The sequence below is a fragment of the Magnolia sinica genome, chromosome 4 (genome assembly GCF_029962835.1).
Source record: "Magnolia sinica isolate HGM2019 chromosome 4, MsV1, whole genome shotgun sequence".
Taxonomy (NCBI): domain Eukaryota; kingdom Viridiplantae; phylum Streptophyta; class Magnoliopsida; order Magnoliales; family Magnoliaceae; genus Magnolia; species Magnolia sinica.
In genome coordinates this window covers 76,120,236-76,141,990 of record NC_080576.1, presented here as the reverse complement: position 1 = coordinate 76,141,990, position 21,755 = coordinate 76,120,236, and the positions used below count along the sequence as shown (strand labels likewise).

Genomic DNA, 21,755 nt, shown 5'->3' with positions numbered 1-21,755 from the left:
CGAGTGTTTGCACTTTTATGTGGGATGTGGAAATTTGTGTAATTGTTTTTGAACTAACATGATCTTAAGCTTGAAAATCTTGCACATCATACTTGAATTTCATGTCCTACATCAGCAAAGTAAGCCTGGTGAATTGGGATATCGGTTGCCCGCTAAAATTGGTCTAAACATGACAGGCATTGTCTTTCAAGTTCTCCTCCATTCCATTTCTAGTCAATGTTGGTTCCATAGTCCATCTTTTCCTTAAATATACAATCTTCTCTACCATTTTTCTGCTTGCCCGTCAGAAGATGTTTAAATGTTTGAAGGTTCTAATCTAACAGAAAGGATTTCTTACTACTTGTAAGTCTAAGATGGCCCAAGTTATAATGATGAAATGTGCCATGGGAGAAGACTATCGGAAATTTCTTACAACCATCATTTGAAGTCAAAAGCAAAGCAAGCCTGGTGAATTGGGATATGTGTTACCCGCCAAAATTGGTCTAAACATTGGCAGGCATTATCTTTCAAATTCTCCTCTATTCCATTTCTAGTAATTGTTGGTTCCATAGTCCATCTTTTCCTTAAATACACAATCTTCTTTACCATTTTTCTGCTTGCCCATCAGATGATGTTTAAATGTTTGAAGGTTTTAATCCAACAAAAAGGATTCCCTATTACTTGTAAGTCTAAGATGGCCCAAGTTATAATGATGAAAGGTGTCATGGGGGAAGACTAGCAGAAATTTCTTGTAGCCAACATGTGAAGTCAAAAGAAAGGCAAGCCTTGTGAATTGGGATGTGTTGCCTGCCAAAAATGGTCTAAAGATGGCAGGTATTGTCTTTCAAGTTCTCCTCTATTCCATTTCTAATCATTGTTGGTTCCATGCTCCATCTTTTCCTTAAATATACCATCTTCTCTACCGTTTTTTCCTCTTGCTCATCAGAGGATGTTTAAATGTTTGAAGGTTCTAATCTAACATAAAGGATTTCCTACTACTTGTAAGTCCAAAATGGCCCAAGTTATAATGATGAAAGGTGTCATGGGGGATCATATTGATTATCCGTCTGGCATGCGTTCTTTATATAAACGGTAGATGTTTAACTGTTTGAAGGTTCTAATCCAACAGAAAGGATTCCCTACTACTCGTTAAGAAATTAGGTCATATTAGTAGACCTGCTTAAATTATGGTTGGTCTAGTTGGGTAAATTTAATAGTGAACCATCATGATTTTTGGGTTTCTTGGTAAAGATGAGGCCCAAGGGATGGGGTGGATCTCATGAAAGTTAGACCCACATGGTGCTTGATTAGGAGAAGTGATATGCTACTTACACACTTGGTGAAAAAACTCCTCGGCAATTTCATTAGGTTAGCACACCTGCACAAAAAAATTTAGCTTGTAAAATCATTAGGTGTGCCTATCATAGAAAACAATGGACAACTAACCCAAGACAAAAATGTAAATTCACGTGTTGGTGCATGTGCCAGTTTGATCGGCCTGATTATTTGGGTGCACAAATTTATTTTGGGTGCTTAAATTCGGGTGCATGTTTGATGCTATAAATAAACCCATTCGGGCCAACCTCGCCCTATTTGTGGATCTATAACACTTGCATGTGAAGGTGGATTTAAAAAACAAAAAGGGAGATATTGGGGTTAGGTTGGTTGCCTTGCCTAGGATTCTATACCTGTCTTGCCTCAGGTAACCTTACCCAAATCTAGTCCGGTTAGGTTAGGTTGTCAAGGTGAGGGGTTTTGTTTGGGTTGGAAAACACTAACATGATTTGAATTCGTGTTGGGTTCATGTTGAGCAAATTGGGGTTAGGTTGGGAGTAATCACAATCGAGTTGAGGTTGTTGGGTCAAGTATGAAGGACTTTGGGTTGGGGGGCGCCTTGGGTTAGAGTTCAGGTCAGGTCGGGTTGCAGGTTTTGGGTAAATGGGCCTTTTAGTAATTTTACTAGCTGAAAAGTACTCTACCATTCTTTGAAAAGGTAGAGGCATAGGTGAGTTCTCAATTCGGCCGTTCTATGACCAATGGATTTGTGGTTTATTTCGCTTACCTTCATTTGGTAGGTCAGTTATCCTTGTGTAGTTTATTTCACTTACGTTCATTGTTTGTCAATGGATATGTGGCTTATTTTACTTACCTTCATTTGGTCGGTCATTCTATGACATTGTTTGTCAATGGGTTTGTGGTTTATTTCACTTACTTCACCACTGGCATTTCTTCTAATAGAGAACTACATGGGTTGTTTATGCTTCTGCTCGATTGGCCGTAATCCACAATTTGTTGTCACCCCAATACCCTAACTTGCTTGAACATCTTCAAGCTAATGTACCTCACATGGTATATTATTAATCTATTTGAGGATGCGGAACAATGTCTTATATTGTAATGTCCCATTTCCCCATCAAAATCATCATGCTATTGCTTGTGGACCCATTTACCAAGGGGTTAGCGCATTTGGGAGGGTGTAGTTGGGTGTGAATTGGAATCTAATTCACACCAAATACACCAAAAGCTTCTTGTTTTGAAAACACACCCAAGACCCTGTAATTCGAATTCACATCGATTCCAATTCATATGGATTCCAAAGCATATCAAATGGACGCTCTCAAATGACCCCAAAATCATCTTCCAGGCATATCAATTATGATCTTTTTGCATTGATTAGCTGTCCATAGTGCATCAATGAGTTTATCTGGAAGATGCATATCAATTATGATCTTTTTACATTGAGTAGCTGTCCACGGTCCATTAATGAGTTTATTTGAAAGATGCATATCAATTATGATCTTTTTGCATTGATTAGCTGCCCATGGTCCATTAATGAGTTCATCTAAAAGTATTACGTACCTCAAGGAACTTGTTTGTGTGATGTTGTTCTTGTACTTCAATTGTCTAGTTGCATGGTAACTTGAGCTGATTTCTGAATGGGTCCAATTTATTGGATCTATACTCGTTAAAATTAGGTCGAATTTTGTTTGTTGGATCTATCGGTACCCCTGGCGTAGGGTGCCCATTGACAATCCTGTTGGCCCTAACGCGACCTGTGTGATAAACAGGTCAAATTCGGGTAAGGGGTCAGTATCAATCCATTAAATTAATATGTCGGCTAGTTTTGATTTCAACATGACCTATACGAAACTCAAATTTGTATGGGTTGGATCTATGTCCAAAATAACAAATGGATTCTTAAATTGGTCAGGTAAAGGGCGCCCCTCGACCTGACCAAACCTAGCCATTTGGGTCCCAACAAGGGCAACCTGTGGTTCATTAATCGAAACTATTGGTTTGTTGGACATTACTAATTCATCTTAAAATGGAGGGTATGAATGATTGTTGTTGGCTAAATGATTTGAAGGTGTGTATTTTATTTTATTATTTATTATTATTTTTTTGTAGTTTCTTCATAATTAACTAAAATGTACCATTTCCAATTTTCTATAATTTTTTTATTTTTATTATATATATATATATATATATATATATATACCATCTGCGTTAATATCGATTATGTAAAGCACATCTCATGTTAGAACTTACTTCAACATGTTTAGTTTTCTAATAATAAAGTTATGATTTCTTGTTGCATTGTGACACTCCTTTTTTCACTAACCGACAATTGTTTCTCACTTCACAGATCTGGAGGGCTAAGGAATGTTTTAACTTTTTTTTTTTTTTCCAAATAGCAAAAATGTTAAAGCAGAAGCTATGTCATCTATGTTTTAACTATTAAAACCCTACCCGCCCATATAGATTTAATGGGATGAGCTAGATGGCCTTGCTTGACCCAACCCAAAACCTATATATATATATATATATATATATATATATATATCCATTGTCTAGACCTGAATAGACATAATTTCTAAACTGGTTTAATTTATTGGACTTGAACTCCTAAAAATTGGATTGGGTTTGATGTTAGCATTGGGTACCCGGCTTCAGGTATCCATTGATAGACTTACTAACCCTAACATGACCCGTGTGATGAATGGGTCAAATTTTGGTCAAGGCCCATTATCAACCCATTTAATTTATGGGCTAGCTGCTTTTGATTTCAACTTTGACCAAACCTTGATTGGACCTAAATTTTAAATGGGCCAGGTCTAGGTCAAAAACTCTAATTAGATTCTTACATGGGTTGATCACGAGGTGCCCATATAGATTCAATGTGATGGGCTAGATGGCCTTGCTTGACCCAACCCGAAACCCAAAATAAAATAAAAAAATTATAGATAAATCCATTGTCTAGACCTGAACAGACCTAATTTCTAAACTCGTTTAATTTATTGGACCTGAACTCTGTAAAATTGGATTGGGTTTGATGTTACTTAGGTTCATTGGGTATCCGACTTCGAGTACCCATCGACAGGCTTTCCAACCCTAACATGACTCGTGTGATAAACAGGTCAAATTTGGGTCAGGGGCCCATTATCAACCCATTTAATGTATGGGGCTGGTTGCTTTTGATTTCGACTTTGACCTAACCTTGATTGGACCTAAATTTTAATGGGTCAAGTCTAGGTCAAAAACTCCAATTAGATTCTTACATGGGTTGATCACGAGGTGTCCCTCGAGTTGTCCCCAACCTATTTGCAAAAATCCAATTAGATTCTTACATGGGTTAAGTAGGAGGCACTCCTCGACTAGACGACCCATTTGAGCTCATTAAAATCATATATGGTTTGATGTTAGGTTCATGGGGTACCCTTGGCATTGGGTACCGATTGACATCCCTACTACCCTAATGCGACCCATGTGATAAATGGGTGAGATATGGGTTAGGGGGGCATTATCAACCCATTAAATGTATGGCGCGGCTGCTTTTGATTTTGACATCGACTTGACCTAGAATGAGAGAGAGAGAGAGAGAGAGAGAGAGAGAGAGAGAGAGGTGGAAAAAAAACAAAACCTACCAAGTGCGAGGAGGTATGTTTGTGGTCTAATTTGTGCAACACCTTATTACAATTTTCATGTGCATATTTGTAATATACTATTCCATGATATCTGATTAAGTTTCCTAGAAGTATAGGTGCAAAGAAAGTAGATTTTTCTCAAGAAAATCAAGCAATCAAGGGGCGAAAGCGTGAAGTTGAGAGATCCAGACAGGTGGTTATTTCTACTTTTCACCTAAACAATTCATTTTTTGGTCTTTTTATTTGTCTAATATGTCTACTTTTACATGTGCTTGTATCAATCTAATTGCATTTGTTGTTGAAGGTTGTAGAGATGAGAAAAATTGCATGTCGCATAGACATTATATATATATATATATATATATATATATATAAGAACGCTCAGCTACACACCGGTTCGCACGTCATTACGTGCAAACCTTGCTATCAACCGTCGGATAAGGCCGATGGTTTGGATGAAAGCGCTCTTAGCGCGAGTTTGAAAGAGCGAGTTTCCTTCTCTCGCACGCCTCTTCACCATATTCTCTAACTCTCCGAAGGATGTGGCGGAAGCCTTTTCACATGAAATTCTTCCACCGGGATGTTAGCTGGGTCCCACCAAGATGTTAATGATAAATCCACGCCGTCCATACATTTTTAAAAATAATTTTATGGTATGAACCCAAAACTGAGGTAGATCAAAATCTCAAGTGGGCCACACAGTGTTGATTGAACTCTCACCATTAAAAACTTCCTTGGGCTACCAAATTTTTGTATCAAGCTAATATTTATTTATTTTTCCATCATCCAGGTCTGTATGACCTAATCTACAGGTTGGATGTCAAATAAATATCACGGTGGGCCCTAAAAAATATTTAACAATGAGAATCATTATCACCACTGCTTCCTGTGTTGTGGTCCACTTGAGATTTGGATCTACCTCGATTTTGGGATAATACCCTGAAATGATAAGAAAAAATGGATGGTCGGGGTAGATTTCTCAAAAAACATCATGGTGCGCCCCACCTAGGTTTCCAGCACGCGAAAGGCTTTCGTAAGAAATCCGCGTTCGAAAAAACCGTGCTGCGGATTTCCTGTAAAAGCCTTTCACACGCTGGAAACCTAAGTGGGACTCACCGTGATGTTTTTGAGAAATCCAATCCGTCCATCCATTTTATGAGATCATTTTAGGACATTTGTACAAAAATGAGCCGAATCTAATACTCAAGTGGGCTGAAAACGTGAAGATTAAACTTACACAGTTGAAATATTCGTAGGTCACAAAACTTTTAAATTAGGATAATCTTTGTGTTCTCAGCTAGTCCCAGTAGGAATGATTTTATGAATGATATAGATGGCATGTAAACATCCATGTCGACCCCAAGGAGGTTTCAACGGTAGGAATTTCCCTACCCCTTTTTCCTTCAATATGGCTCGATTAAGTACTGTATCCTGCTCACTTTTAGTCTACAATCCTAAAATGAGCTCAAAAAACGGATGGACGGGATAGATTTCTCACAAACATCATGGTGGGCCCCACCAAGATTTCTAGTGAACTTAGCAAGAACCTGGATGTCTTGGAGGGGAACGGATTGGCTACTCTCCCGCCACCATCCCCATGGCTAGTGGTCGGTGCTCTGTGGGCCCCACCATGATGTGTGTGCTTCATCCATTCCGTTCATCCATTTTTACCGATCATTTTAAGGCTCGATCCAAAAAATGATAGGAATATAAATCTCAGGTGGAACACACCACAGGAAAACAATAGTAATTGGATATCCACCATTAAAATCCTCCTAAGGCCCACTGTAAGGTTTATTTGACATTCAATCTGTTGATTAGGTCATAAATACCTAGATGAAGGGAAAAAAAAAAACAATGATCAGCTTGATCCAAAACTTTTATGCCTGCCAAAAAGTTTTGAATGGTTGATGTTCATTCAACACTGTTTCTTGTCATGTGGCCTACTTGAGATTGGGATATACCTAAGTTTTGGTCTCATACCATAAAATGATATATAAAAATAGATGGACGGAATGGATGAAACACATACATCATGATGGGCCCACAGAGCACTGACCACAGCCATTGGCTGGTGGCAGGGGAGTAACCAGTCTGTTTCCCGTCTTGGAGGGGCGTGGATTGGATACTGACAAGGTTAGTAGCCAAATTGCTACTGAAGTGACGTCACCAAGCTCTGTGGACCCCACCACGATGCATGTGTTGTATCCATACCGTCCAACCATTTTTAGAGATCGTTTTATGGCACAAAGAGAATGAGATGGATATAAAGTTCAAGTGTACCCCACCATAGAAAATAGTGGGGACAATGACATCCACCGTTCAAAACTTCTTAGAGGCCACGGTAGTTTCCGATGAAGCTGATATTTTTGTTTTCACTTCATCTATCTCTATGTTAACTTATGAATAGGATGGATCTCAAAAATACATCACTGTGGGCCCTATAAATGTTTCAACGGTGGGTGTGACGGCTCCCACGGTTTTCTGTGGTGGGTCCACTTGAAATTTAGATCTATCTCATTCTCTTTGTAATGCCATAAAAGGATCTCTACAAATGGTTGGACGGTATGGATACAACACATGCATCATGGTGGGGTCCACAGAGCTTGGTGATGTCACTTCAGTAACGATTTGGCTACTGACCTTGTTAGTATCCAATCTGCGCCCGTCTTGGAGGCAATCACGTGCGTCATCATGGGATGCGAATTGGATACTGATAGGTTGAGTGGCGAGACTCGCTACTGAAGTGACGTCACCAAGTTCTGTGGCCCCACCTTGATGTAAATGTTGTATCCCCACTGTCCATACATTTGGAGAGATCATTTTAGGATATGGCCCAAAGAATGAGGTAGATCCAAGGCTGGGGTGGACTCCACCATAGAAAACAGTGGTGAGAGTGACGCCCATCATCGAAACCTTTAAAAGGTCCACCATGATTTTTATTTGAGATCCAATCTGTTTATGTGTTAACGCAGACATGAAAGAAGGGAAAACACAAATATTAGCTTGATCGGAAACTTTTGTGGCCCTTGGAACTTTTTAATGGTGGGGGTCACTCTCCCCACTATTTTCTGTGGTGGGGTCCTCTAGATCTTTGGATCTGACTCATTCTTTGGCTCAAGCCCTAATATGATCTCTCCAAATGGATGGGTGGAGTAGATACAAAACATACATCATGGGTGTGGCCCAAAGAACTTGGTGACGTCACTTCGTTAGGGAGTCTAGCTACTCAACCTGTCAGTAGCTAAGCTGTGCACGTCGTTAGGGAGGTGAGGGACGCAGATTGCGTCCTACCTCCGCCCGTCTCTGGGAACATGCGGGAGCTTTGACTGGCCACCATGATGTAGGGGTCTTATCCACACCCGTCCATCCTTTTTTTTTTTCGTCATTTTAAGCTATTAGCCCAAAAATATGGCAGATCCAAGACAAATGTGGGCTACGCAGTGGGGATTAAACCCTTACCGTTGAAAAATTCATGGGTCCAAAGAGTTTTGGATGGAGGTGATTTTTGTGTTTTCTCTTCATCCAGATCTATGTAACTTTATAAATAGGTTGGATGGAAAATATAAATTACGGTGGGCCCTAAAACATTTTCAATGGTGAGAATTATTATTAGCGAGGTTTTTTCGAAAGCGGATTTCCTTAAGCTTTTTGCGTGTTGAAAACCTAGGTGGGGCCCACCATAATATTTTTTGAGAAATCTACCCCGTCCATCTGTTTTTTCTTATCATTCTAGGGCATTATCCCAAAACTGAGGCAGATCCAAATCTCAAGTGGACCACACCACATGAAGCAGCGGTGATAATGATTCTCATCGTTAAATATTTTTTAGAGCCCACCGTGATATTTATTTGACATCCAACCTGTAGATTTGGTCATACAAACCTGGATGATGGAAAGAAACAAATATTAGCTTGATCTAAAAATTTGATAGCCCCAGGAAGTTTTTAATGGTGAGAATTCAATCAACACTGTGTGGCTCACTTGAGATTTTGATCTACCTCAGTTTTGGGTTCATACCATAAAATTATTTTTTAAAATGTATGGATGACGTGGATTTATCATTAACATCTTAGTGGGACCCAACTGGCATCCTAACGGAAGAATTTCATGTGAAAAGGCTTCCGCCGCGTTCTTCGGAGAGGTAGAGAATATGGTGAAGAGACGTGCGAGAGAAGGAAACTCGTTCTTTCAAACTCGTGCTAAGAGCGCTTTCATCCAGACCATTAGCCTTATCCAACGGTTGATAGCAAGGTTCGCATGTAATGACGTGCGAATCGGTGCGTAACTGAGCGTTTATATATATATATATATATATAAACATTAGAGAGCTACTAGTTATATGCACCTATACCGATTCACATAACCTATTTCCCTATCAATTTCACTAAACTCATCTACATATTTGAATAGAGCCACTTGAAATTTCATGCCATATACCAAGTGGAGTTACTCATTACATATCTGAAGAGGAGTTATTGATACTTCCCTGGAAGATTGATTATTGGATTTTTTTTTTAATTTTTTTTTAAATTTCTTTCTTCTTCTTCTTCTTCTTCTTCTTTTTTCTTTCTTCTTTTTTTTTTCCCTTTCTCTTTTTTTTTTTTTTTTGTCATTTAGAGAAGTTTGAGAGCTATGTTCTGCTTTTCTCTAGGTGGTTGAGAATGGTCTTGTCAAGTACCTTTGTTGTTCATGGGGCATATCACATGGATTTAGCTTTAATGTGAGCCATCTCAACATGGGATTGTGCTTTCTGTGTGCAGGAACTTGGTACATATATGAACCTTTGGTGTTTGGAGAATCTGTTCTAAATGATGCAGTATGCGTTTATACCTCCCATCTTCAAAGTCTTTGATATTTCTATCCTTTTTTTTTTTTTTTGCCTATCCTTTGGAAGTTTTCCTTTGTTGATGGTATTTGTTAAGTGATGCAGTGAAGAGAGAATGAGAAAGGCTACGTGTGGGGGCCAGAAGTTAACATACACCCAAGCAACTAACTTCCAACCTTAATGTCCAACCCATCCAGTAAGATGCCCAAATCATGATGATCACCTAAAAACCAGCCGTATCCGCACGTATTTTTCTATTTATCAATGGCTAGATGTTGTTTTATATGTAGCTTGCCTGGTTTAACTTTTGGCACCGGGTGATTCTTATGGTGAGGCCCAACCTAGGAAGGGTTGTATTTCGCATACACATGAACCGTAACTTGTGGTCCAACACCTAGTGAATAACTTTTGATGTTCCATATTGTGGTTGAACATAGTGGATAACTTTCAACTTTTCATGTATGTGAGACATCCAACCTATCCATTAGATTCACTCCATTATGAGGATCCCTTTGTGCAAAAATTAGCCCCCTTTCGCTCATTGAGTGGACTGAACTTGTATTTTATTTATCATTAGGGCATGCAAGGGCATATTTGTAATATTTGTTCCAACCCATGCCCTAATCTCTCTCTCTCTCTCTCTCTCTCTCTCTCTCTCTCTCTCCATTCTATTAAAATTGCAGAAGGAATCTCAGATTAACATAAAAACTGATTCTCTCTTGAATAGATTTTCAGAAACCTGTGATTTCTTTTTAGAGCTGCTACACATCTTTGATCGGTATAGGAATCGATTTGGGAAATGTTAGAGTCGACATCTCTCTAGTTTGAAGACGGAGAAAATTGTGTGATATTCAACATCTCATAATCTTATATGGGTATAAGCTTTTTAGAAACAATCACATGCGATTTTGCACCCTATTGCTTGTGATTGCTACCATTGTCTCAAATGGGACATGTTATGGAACATTTGACTTGCTGTGCATGTTGAATAAAGCAAAATCCAAATTTTTATGATAATTGAATTAACTAAGCACCAAAAGCTGGAAAATAGTATCATTCTTAGTGCTCTTTTTGTATCATGTTCAGACCTAGACACCAAGTGGATGGATGGGTTTCGCTCAAATTGTGGAGCCAATAATGATTCAAAGTTCTTCTAAATGAGGCCATTTTATTTATTCGTTCCCATTTTTCTCACTCTGTTTTTTTCCCTTCCCCTCACCTTGCTTAGTACAGCCTTATTGTTTAGGACTGTGAATGGGATTGGCTCGGGCCTAGCAAATGCAAAAAACAAAAAATTCTAATAGACCTGGTTCAAACCCATCCTGAGGCCCGGCACGTTGACACCTTCCTCATCCTAAGAAAAGAGAGACAATTCATTAACTTCCGTATTAGAACTTGATGGATGAGCGAGAGGGATGGTAGAGATTGTGTATTAGAGTCGGATTTAAAGCATGCAAAATTGTCATTTGCACTTTCCTCCAAAGGGCAAAGTGATTTTTTTCTTCTATGTTTTATATTTTGTGTGTTGATGGAATTTTTTACCAACTTCATGCAACAGTTTTCTCCTAAGTTGGAGCAGGTGGAAGATGGTGGATATTGGCAACAGGAAAGCCCTCCAAATAAATAATATAAGGATGAGTTGGTATGTTTCTTTCATGATAAGTGTCATCTTTGACAATTTGATTATGCTATTGATTTGATATTGTCTAGATTCACGGGTTTTCAGTATTTTACTATGATTTCTTGAACTTGTAGCGTTAAGTGGTGCTTGTATCATTACTAGATTTTACACTCAATAATTCATTGAAATAAATACAGTTATGAATGAGATTGAGAGGTGAAATGAAGCATTCTCTATGGGAACCAAAGTTTATTTATGCCCATAAGTGAGGGGGATGCCCACCATTGAAATTATATAGAGCCCACCATGATGTTTATGTGAAATCCACTCCAACCAGTATCTACATTGTGAAAATTCATATATGGGAACCAAAAGTTTATTTATGCCCATAAGTGATTCTTGTGGGCCACATAGAGTGAAATAGTTTGGATGGTGGGCCCCTCACTGTTTCTGCTACTGTATCCCAATCATGCACGATATGGTTGAAGCAGATTTCACGTACGTATTACAATGGGGCCCACAGCCAGCCCTTCTTGGTTCTCCTGGCCCATCTCCTACTGCCGACCTAACGTCCTACCAGCAGAGCATGCTGACTGGTGCTGGAAGTGCAATGTGGGCCCCAACATGTGTTTTATCCATGACGTCCATACATTTTCCATATAATTTTAGCGTGTGAGCCTTAACATGAGAATGATCAAATCCTCATGTGGACCACACCACGGGCAACAATGGTGATTGAACGACCACCATTTAAAATTTCATGGAAGCCATAAAAGTTTTGGATCAAGCTGATATTTGTATTTCCCTTTTAATCTTAGGAAGTGTTTAACGACAAGCATTCAATCACCCACTGTTTTCCTGTGGTGTGGTCCACCCGAGATTTCGATCTTACTCGTTTTTTGGCTAATGCCGTAAATGAGATGGAAAAATAGATGGACAACATGGATGAATGAAACAAATACATCATTGTGGAGCCACGAGCACCAACTAGCAAGGTCCCTGCTCGCGGGTTGGCCCACGTTGACAAATATATGAAATCCACTCCGAATGTAAGGTGAGTGACAAAATTTTAGGTATGAGGCTAAAAATCAGCCATCGGGTGGGTCATATGAGTGAAAATAGTGCAGTGGACAGCCACCATCAAAACTTTTTCACTAGGCATGGCTCACATAAATCACTGATGGGTCTTGACTAACTTTCTAGTACATGCCTGATGTTTGGAGTGGATTCCGTAGACTCATCACGGTGAGGCCTGCCCCACCATACCCATCTAAGTATTCTGTGCCGTCTATTATCTTTGGTCCACGTCATTGCTGTTGAGGATTGAACGAATTACTGTTGAAACCTTTGTAGGGCCAACAGTGAGTTTCTATGGCACCATTGTAAATTTCACACATCAAGAAATTTAGGTGCTTGCTGGTGCAGTACATTTACAGGTAAGAGAAGAAAACGATGACACCAGCTCACGATTTTCTCACCTACAAATAGGTGCCACACAACACAATTTTTAACATATGGAACTTCTCTGGCCCCACCATGATTTAGAGTAGATAGGAAGATTCTAGGTGATCCTCATGGTGGGGCCAATTGAAAAATAGGCCTGGATTTTAAGTCTAGAGCTGAAAGTTGGGCCGATTTAACCTGATTGACCCGACATTGGGTTGGGCTCGGGCAGGATGTATTGGGTTTAGTCTTGGGCTTGAGCTATACAAACACCAACCTGATAAAACTTGGGTCGGGCTCGGGTTGCCCAACCCAAACCTGAACCCGATCAATATATAAGTTACTTATAAATTAGAACCCGAACCCGATCGATATATAAGTTACTTATAAATTAGAACCCGAAACCAATCGATATATAAGTTACTTATAAATTATAATTGAGTGTGGATCATCTGTGTTGAAGGCACATGGAATTCCAGTGCCGTTGGGTCTCATTGGCCCACGTCATTTCCGAGTCAATTTCTCTCTCCCAAATACATTGTGTGCTACACAACACAACTTTTAAATGAGTAGTTCTCTATTTTAGCTTGTTTGTTTAAAAAATAATGAAGTTCTTTATGATAAATAACTACATATATAATTAATAAAATCATAGTTACAAAAATAAGACGTGTATTGAAATATAATAGACTAATGTAATAAAGAAAATATTAGCATGTATCCACCTGATCGAGCCCACTTGGGTTGGGTTTAGGTTGAGAATTCCCAACCCGAGGTTATGTTGGGTTTGGGTTAGGGTTGAGATATAGGAACCTTGGGTTGGGCTAGGGTTGAGCACCAACCCAACCCAACCCGCCCGACTTTCAGCCCTATTTAAGTCTAAGCCTGGCCCTCAGGCCAAATACCACAACCCAAAGCCAGCCCAGCCCAGCCCATTGACAGTCCTAGCAATACTGCCTGGTCCGGTTACTAAGAAAGCGTGCAAGTTTTTTTTTTTCTAAAAGTTTTCCAATATGCCACGCCATTAATTTAATTGATTATCATTGGGTACCTTTCGCATGAAGATTTGTGAATGGAAGTTGAGGTTCAACATGTAAGCAAGGAGTGGGTGGCTTAAGAGGACATGTGCATCACCCAATGTATAGGTATGTTTTTGGGTCCTAGGCCTAACAAGATTGGTGTGGATTTCTTATAATCATCATTGTCGGCCCTATAAACATCAAGGGTGGATGTATCTCTTAACTTTTTTTTTCCTTTTAGTGGGCCCACCCGTTTTTTTGGCATTAAGTGTAATGGACAGAGTGGATTTCATATATACATTATGGTGGCCCCTTTTTTTTTAAAAAAAAAAAAAACATCTCCCAATTATTCCTAAATTTTCAGTACTAAGAGAGAATTTACCTTGCTTGACCCAACCTGAAACCCAAAATAAAATAAAATAATTATAGATAAATCCATTGTCTAGACCTAAAAAGACCTAATTTCTAATCTGGTTTAATTTATTAGACCTGAACTTTGTAAAATTGTATTGGGTTTGATGTTACTTAGGTTCATTGGGTAATAGGCTTTCTAACCCTAACATGACTCGTGTGATAACGGGTCAAATTTGGGTCAGGGGCCCATTATCAACCCATTTAATGTATGGGCTGGCTGCTTTTGATTTCGACTTTGACCTAACCTTGATTGGACCTAAATTTTAATGGGTCAGGTCTAGGTCAAAAACTCGAATTAGATTCTTACATGGGTTGATCACGAGGTGTCCCTCGAGTTGTCCCAACCTATTTTCAAAAATCCAATTAGATTCTTACATGAGTTAAGTAGGAGGCACTCCTCGACTAGACAACCCATTTGAAATCGTTAAAATCATATATGGTTTGATGTTAGGTTCATGGGGTATCCTTTGCGTTGGGTACCCATTGACATCCCTACTACCCTAATGCAACCCATGTGATAAACGGGTGAGATATGGGTTAGGGGGGCATTATCAACCCATTAAATGTATGGGGCGATTGCTTTGATTTCGACATCGACTTGACCTAGAGGTGGAAACAAAACCATACATTATTACAAAACCCATATGCTTTAGAGTTGAGAACCATACATTACAATTTTCATGTGCATATTTGTAATATACTATTCCATGATATCTGATTAAGTGTCCTAGAAGTATAGGTGCAAAGAAAGTAGATTTTTCTCAAGAAAATCAAGCAATCAAGGGGCGAAAGCGTGAAGTTGAGAGATCTAGACAGGTGGTTATTTCTACTTTTCACCTAAACAATTCGTTTTTTGGTCTTTTTATTTGTCTAATATGTCTACTTTTACATGTGCTTGTATCAATCTAATTGTGTTTGTTGTTGAAGGTTGCAGAGATGAGAAAAATGGCACATCGCATAGACATTATATATATATAAACATTTGAGAGCTACTAGTTATGTGCACCTATACCCATTCACATAACCTATTTTCCTATGTATCTATGCATCTATCAATTTCACTAAACTCATCTACATATCTGAATTGAGCCACTTGAAATTTCATGCCATATACCAAGTGGAGTTACTCATTCCATATCTGAAGAGGAGTTATTGATACTTACCTGGAATATTGATTATTGGAATTTTTATTTTTTATTATTTTTATTTTTATTTTTGTCATTTAGATAAGTCTGAGAGCCGTGTTCTGCTTTTCTCTAGGTGGTTGAGAATGATGGTCTTGTCAAGTACCTTTGTTGTTCATGACGCATATCACATGGATTTAGCTTTGATGTGAGCCATCTCAACATGGGATTGTGCTTTCTATGTGCAGGAACTTGGTACATATATGAACCTTTGGTGTTTGGAGAATCTGTTCTAAATAATGCAGTATGCGTTTATACCTCCCATCTTCAAAGTCTTTAATATTTCTATCCTTTTTTTTTCTTTTTTTTTTGGCCTATCCTTTGGAAGTTTTCCTTTGATGATGGTATGTGTTAATTGATGCAGTGAAGAGGAAAATGAGAAGGCTACCTGTGGGGGCCAGTAGTTAACATACACCCAGCAGGTAACTTCCAACCTTAATGTCCAACCCATCCAGTAGGTTGCTCAAATCATAACAATCACCTAAAAACCAGCCGTATCCGCACGTATTTTGCTATTTATCAATGGCTAGATGTTGTTTTATATGTAGCTTGCCTGGTTTAACTTTTGGCAATGGGTGATTCTTATGGTGAGGCCCAACCTATTAGAAGGGTTGTATTTCGCATTCACATGAACCGTAACTTGTGGTCCAACACCTAGTGAATAACTTCTGATGTTCCATATTGTGGTTGAACGTAGTGGACAACTTTCAACTTTTCATGTATGCGAGACATCCAACCCATCCATTAGGTTCACTCCATTATGAGGATCCCTTTGTGCAAAAATTAGCCCCCTTCACTGATTGAGTGGACTGAACTTGTATTTTATTTATCATTAGGGCATGCAAGGGCATATTTGTAATATTTGTTCCAACCTGTGCCCTAATCTCCCTCATATCTCTGCTCCAACTCCCCCCGCTGTATTAAAATTGCAGAAGGAATCTCAGATTAACATAAAAACTGATTTTCTCTTGAATAGATTTTCAGAAACCTGTGATTTCTTTTTAGAGCTGCTATACGTCTTCGATCGGTATAGGAATCGATTTGGGAAATGTTAGAGTCGACATCTCTCTAGTTTGAAGGAGGAATATTCAACATCTCATAATCTCATATGGTTATAAGCTTTTTAGAAACAATTGCATGTGATTTTGCACCCTATTGCTTGTGATTGCTACCATTGCATGGGTATAAGCTTTTTAGAAAATTGTACTATTTACCAGCTTATGGAACATTGGACTTGCTGTGCATGTTGAATAAAGCAACATCCAAATTTTTATGATAATTGAATTAACTATGCACCAAAATCTGGAAAACAGTATCCTTCTCAGTGCTCTTTTTGTATTATGTTCAGACCTAGACACCAAGTGGATGGATGGGTTTCGCTCAAATTGTGGAGCCAATAATGATTCGGAGTTCTTCTAAATGAGGCCATTTTATTTATTCGTTCCCATTTTTCTCACTCTGTTTTTTCCCTTCCCCTCACCTTGCTTAGTACAGCCTTATTGTTTAGGACTGAATGCGATTGGCTCAGGCCTAGCAAATGCAAAAGAAATTCTAATAGACCTGGTTCAAACCCATCCTGAGGCCCGGCGCGTTGACAACTCTATTAGTGTTATATCCCCACCTCCTCATCCTGAGAAAAGCTGATAAAAGAGAGAGCGAATTCATTAACTTTCGTATTAAAACTTGATGGATGAGAGAGAGGGATGGTAGAGATTGTGTATTAGAGTTGGATTTAAAGCATGCAAAATTGTCATTTGCACTTTCCTCCAAATGGCAAAGTGATTTTTTTTTCTATGTTTTATATTTTGTGTTGATGGAATTTTTACCAACTTCATACAACAGTTTTCTCCTGAGTTGGAGCAGGTGGAAGATGGTGGATGTTGGCAACAGGAAAGCCTTCCTAATAACTAATATAAGGATGAGTTGGTATGTTTCTTTCATGATAAGTGTCATCTTTGACAATTTGATTATGCTATTAATTTGATGATGTCTTTACCTAGTGTAGGAAAATATCTAGATTCACGGGTTTTCAGTATGTTTACTATGATTTCTTGAACTTGTAGCGTTAAGTGGTGCTTGTATCATTACTAGTGTAAAGATATGTATGGCTTATTCACTGTTTTGGTCTTGATAGCGTATCTTATATTTTTGTTCTCGGAATTTGTTACAGATGAATGAGGATGTTTGTTTATCTCCCTCTGGCACATATCTTTGATCGGGTGATTGAGGAGTTGTTTATTTGTCATGGTGCCTTGATAGGATTTTGGCGTGGGGTGAGTTATTTTGTCAATTGGATATCCTTTTACCAAATAAGAGTCCAATTGAATTTATATTTTCCTTTTAAGCATGTGTCAAGAGACTCCTTGGCCATCTTAGCGAAGCATTCATCAGGTTTGCTTTTTATGGGGATCCATATCCATTGCCTAAATGGATATTTTTTATACATATCATTTTTCAATAAATTGATTGGTTGTAACCGAAAAATAAATAAAACTATATTTTTCATGTTCAGGAAGTAAAATTATTGACCAAGTACATTGGAGAGCTAAAACCAACTATTGTTTGATGAACTTAATGCCAACCTTTGTTACAATGAGTTTGGACCTGCTTTATAGTTTCCTTCTATAATTGTTTATGTTGTTTGTTATTTTTGTTGGGTTGCAAGGTTATTTCAGAAAATTATTACAAATCCACGCTGTATTTTGATGATAGCTTTGTTTTGTATGCAGACTAAAGAAGAAAAAACATCACAACAAAAGCGTAATTTTGAGAAGCAACTCTTGGAAGTTGAACATTTACGGTCACAGGTACAAATGATTCATTGTGTGCACTGACTGTATCTACCCTCATGTAATGAAGGCAGATGCTATTTGGAGACTCCCATCTATGAAATTCCTTTATTACAATCTTCCTACTCATCCTTAGGACTATCAACAGGCTGGGCTTGGGGTTGGCTACAACTTGAATTTTGAACTGTTTGGTCCAAGCCTGACGGGCTGGACCTATTCAAAATTTTGATTTCACGTGGCCCAAGCCCAGTCTATTGACAACACTACTCTTCCTAGTGAGATCTTGATCACTCCCGACTTTCTTTTGTTGAAAGTTTTGCACCATCTTATAGGCTTCTAGAAACAACCACACATGATTTTGGCACTCTCTAATCACTTGATTGCTTGTAAGATTAGGGCATGGAAAAGAGGTAAATGATCAATTGACTTCTTATTTTTGTATGAAAATTTGAGGAATTATAGAATCATCGGGCAATGATACATGTACCATATGCTTTGAGCCTTGAGTTTATAAAAATGTAGTGCATTGATCGGTTATCCAGATGGTTCATCTAATGGGTCCCACCATGGATGAGTAATCCCCTCAAAACACCCTTTGATGAGAATATTCTTCACCCTTGATCAGTGTCTAGAAAATACATTGTTTGTGGTGATCCGCATTCAACAAAAAATGCCAAAGATTGGATGAGTACAATCTCCCAATCAAGTTGATGCTTTGGGAATCTCATATACACATTGGGCCCCTTTTGATGAATGTTTTGGGTTAGTGATCAGTGGGCTCCCCTTGCACAAACTATAAGCTAAGGATATGGTGCAAGTCCTAAAGATGATGCATTGATTATGCATGATTCTCTTTATCCTAAAACACATTTCTCACCTAAAACACGTCACACAAGATACAGTTTTTATTTTATTTTTATTTTTTTAAAAATTTATCAAGATTCCTTGTGTGAGGCCATGATTTGGGGCACCCCGAGAGCCTCCCATATTGGAATATTTGTAATTGTTCAATTGTTGGTCCATTTTTCATTGAATTTGGACCTTTCTTGTAGCTTTTCATTATACAATTTCTAGGCCATTGATTGTCTTCCAAATGGAGAGATCCTGGTTCTTTGGATAGTGGGTCACTAAAAATAGCAATGTGAATTGCAATGACCCATAATCCAGTTTGCTCACTCTATCTGGAATTCATGGTGGGGTTCATCAGATTGATGGTCTAGATCATCAAAACATGGGCTCCACGTGTACACATGAGAAAATTGCACTTGTTGAGAGCTGGAGCCCTATAATTGCCCAAGAAGTTTCATGCAAAGTTACCAAATTATATTCTTGGTTTTGCGTGCTTAACTCTCGCGTTCTTTCCTTTTTTCTTTTCCAGCTACTCTACCAAAGAACATGAAGACAACGGGATATGAAATAATTAACGAAGGTAAGGAAAACATTTTACTTTTGAACTTTGCCTGCTATTTTTTTTGCTTACAAGAATTGTACCTTGCATTAGGCAATCAATAAGCCAAATTATCATGTGGGCTTTGGCTCCTGACTTGAATGGGTTGGGCTTGGGTCTAATATAGACCCATTGACAGGCCTAGCTCTGATTTGAAATGGGTTGGCCTTGGACCTAGGTCAGGCTGGCTTCCAGGTTAACTGACCCAACCTAATTTTGAGGTAGGTTCAGGCCAAACTAATTGGGTAGTGGTTCGTGTTCGAGCTGGGCTTGGGTTGAACCCTGCCTACCCATAGGTTTTTAATGGGTTGAGCCAAATGACCCGACTTGACTCTACCCAAAACCCAAAATAAAATAACCAAAAACAGAGTGTGGACTCTACTTGATTTCTTGGGTCCAATATATTGAACTTGAGCTCCTTAAAATTGAGTTGGGTTCATCACGTACCCATTGAGATCCCTACCGACCTTAATGCGACCCGTGTAATAAACGGGTCAGATTTAGATAGAGGGCCAGTATCGACCCATTAAATTAGTGAGTCGGTTGCTTTTTATTTTGACCTGACCTAAATTGGCCCTGAATTTTAATGGGTCAAGTTTAGGTCCAAAACTCCAAGTGCATTATTTAATTTCGACCTGACCTAAATTGGCCCTTAATTTTAATGGGTCAGGTGTAAATTCAAAACTCTGTGGATTCTTATATGGGTCGGGTCTAGATACAAGGTGCCCCTAGACCCGACCTGACCGATCCCATTTGCAACCTTACCCGTCGGGCTTTTGGGTCTAGCTACTATGGGTGGGGCTTAGGCTTAAAATTCAAGCCTCATTTTCAAATAGGAGCTGGTCTGGACCATTTACAATGGATTATAAGCCCAGCCCAGTCAATTAAAGTTTGGAAGGGCTAGCGGTGGGCCCCACCATGTTGCGTTAAAAAATCCATTCCGACCACTAGGTCAATGAGGGAAATTTAGCATAGGGCTCATAAGTCAGGCAGATTCTTGATTCAAGTGTGCCATACAGTGGGAGGGGGATGACCACCATTGAAATTATATAGGGCCCACCATGATGTTTATGTGAAATTCACTCCAACCAGTATCTACATTGTGAAAATTCATATATGGGAACCAAAGTTTATTTATGCCCATAACTGATTCTTGTGGGCCACATAGAGTGAAACAGTTTGGATGGTGGGTCCCTCACTGTTTCTGGTAATGTGTGTCTCAATCATGCACGATATGGTTGAAGCAGATTTCACGTACATATTACGGTGGGGCCCACCGCCAGCCCTTCTTGGTTCTCCCGGCCCATCTCCTGCTGCCGACCTGACGTCCTGCCAGCAGAGCATACTGATTGGTGCTGGAAGTGCAATGTGGGCCCCACCATGATGCATGTGTTTTATCAATGACGTCCATCCATTTTTTCATATAATTTTAGCGCATAAGCCTTAACATGAGAAAGATCCAATCCTCAGGTGGACCACACCACAGGAAACAGTGTTGATTGAACTACCACCATTTAAAATTTCATGGAAGCCATAAAAAGTTTTGTATCAAGCTGATAATTTGTATTTCCCTTTTAATCCAGGTTTTGTATGACATAATCAATTTGATTAGATGGCCAATAAACATTACATTAGACCCTAGGAAGTGTTTAACGGAAGGCATTCAATCACCAACTGTTTTCCTGTGGTGTGGTCCACCTGAGATTTGGATCTTCCTCTCTTTTTTTGGGCTAATGGCGTAAATGAGATGGAAAAATGGATGGACAGCATGAATGAAACAAATACATCCTTGTGGGGGCCACGAGCACCAACTAGCAAGGTCCCTGCTTGCGGGTTGGCCCACGTTGATGAATATATATGAAATCCACTCTGAATGTAAGGTGAGTGACGAAATTTTTGGTATGAAGCTAAAAAATCAGCCATCAGGTGGGTCATATGAGGGAAAATAGTGTAGTGGACAGCCACCATCAAAACTTTTTCACTAGGTGTGGTTCACATAAATCACTTATGGGTCTTAACTAAATTTCTAGTACATGCCTAATGTTTGGAGTGGATTCCACAGACTCATCACGGTGAGGCCTGCCTGCCTCACCATACCCATCTAAG

General features: G+C 39.0%; 1 long non-coding RNA gene across 12 annotated transcripts in view; it reads left to right on the top strand.

The window, feature by feature from the left end:
- Positions 1-19,788, top strand: part of LOC131243239 (uncharacterized) — a 42,241-nt gene extending 22,453 nt beyond the window's left edge. Inside the window, exons 4-11 of one of the 12 annotated variants that reach the window (XR_009169953.1) lie at positions 11,312-11,374; positions 14,969-15,045; positions 15,602-15,657; positions 15,778-15,835; positions 17,256-17,339; positions 17,584-17,686; positions 18,143-18,220; positions 19,581-19,787. This is a non-coding gene — a long non-coding RNA (uncharacterized LOC131243239). Of the gene's footprint in view, positions 1-5,020; positions 5,098-9,667; positions 9,724-11,311; positions 11,375-13,730; positions 13,942-14,952; positions 15,046-15,601; positions 15,658-15,777; positions 15,836-17,255; positions 17,340-17,583; positions 17,687-18,142; positions 18,221-19,580 lie in introns of those variants that run through there. The other 11 variants (XR_009169959.1, XR_009169961.1, XR_009169951.1 and 8 more) reach the window with 11 other exon arrangements.
- Positions 19,789-21,755: the final 1,967 nt, after the last annotated feature.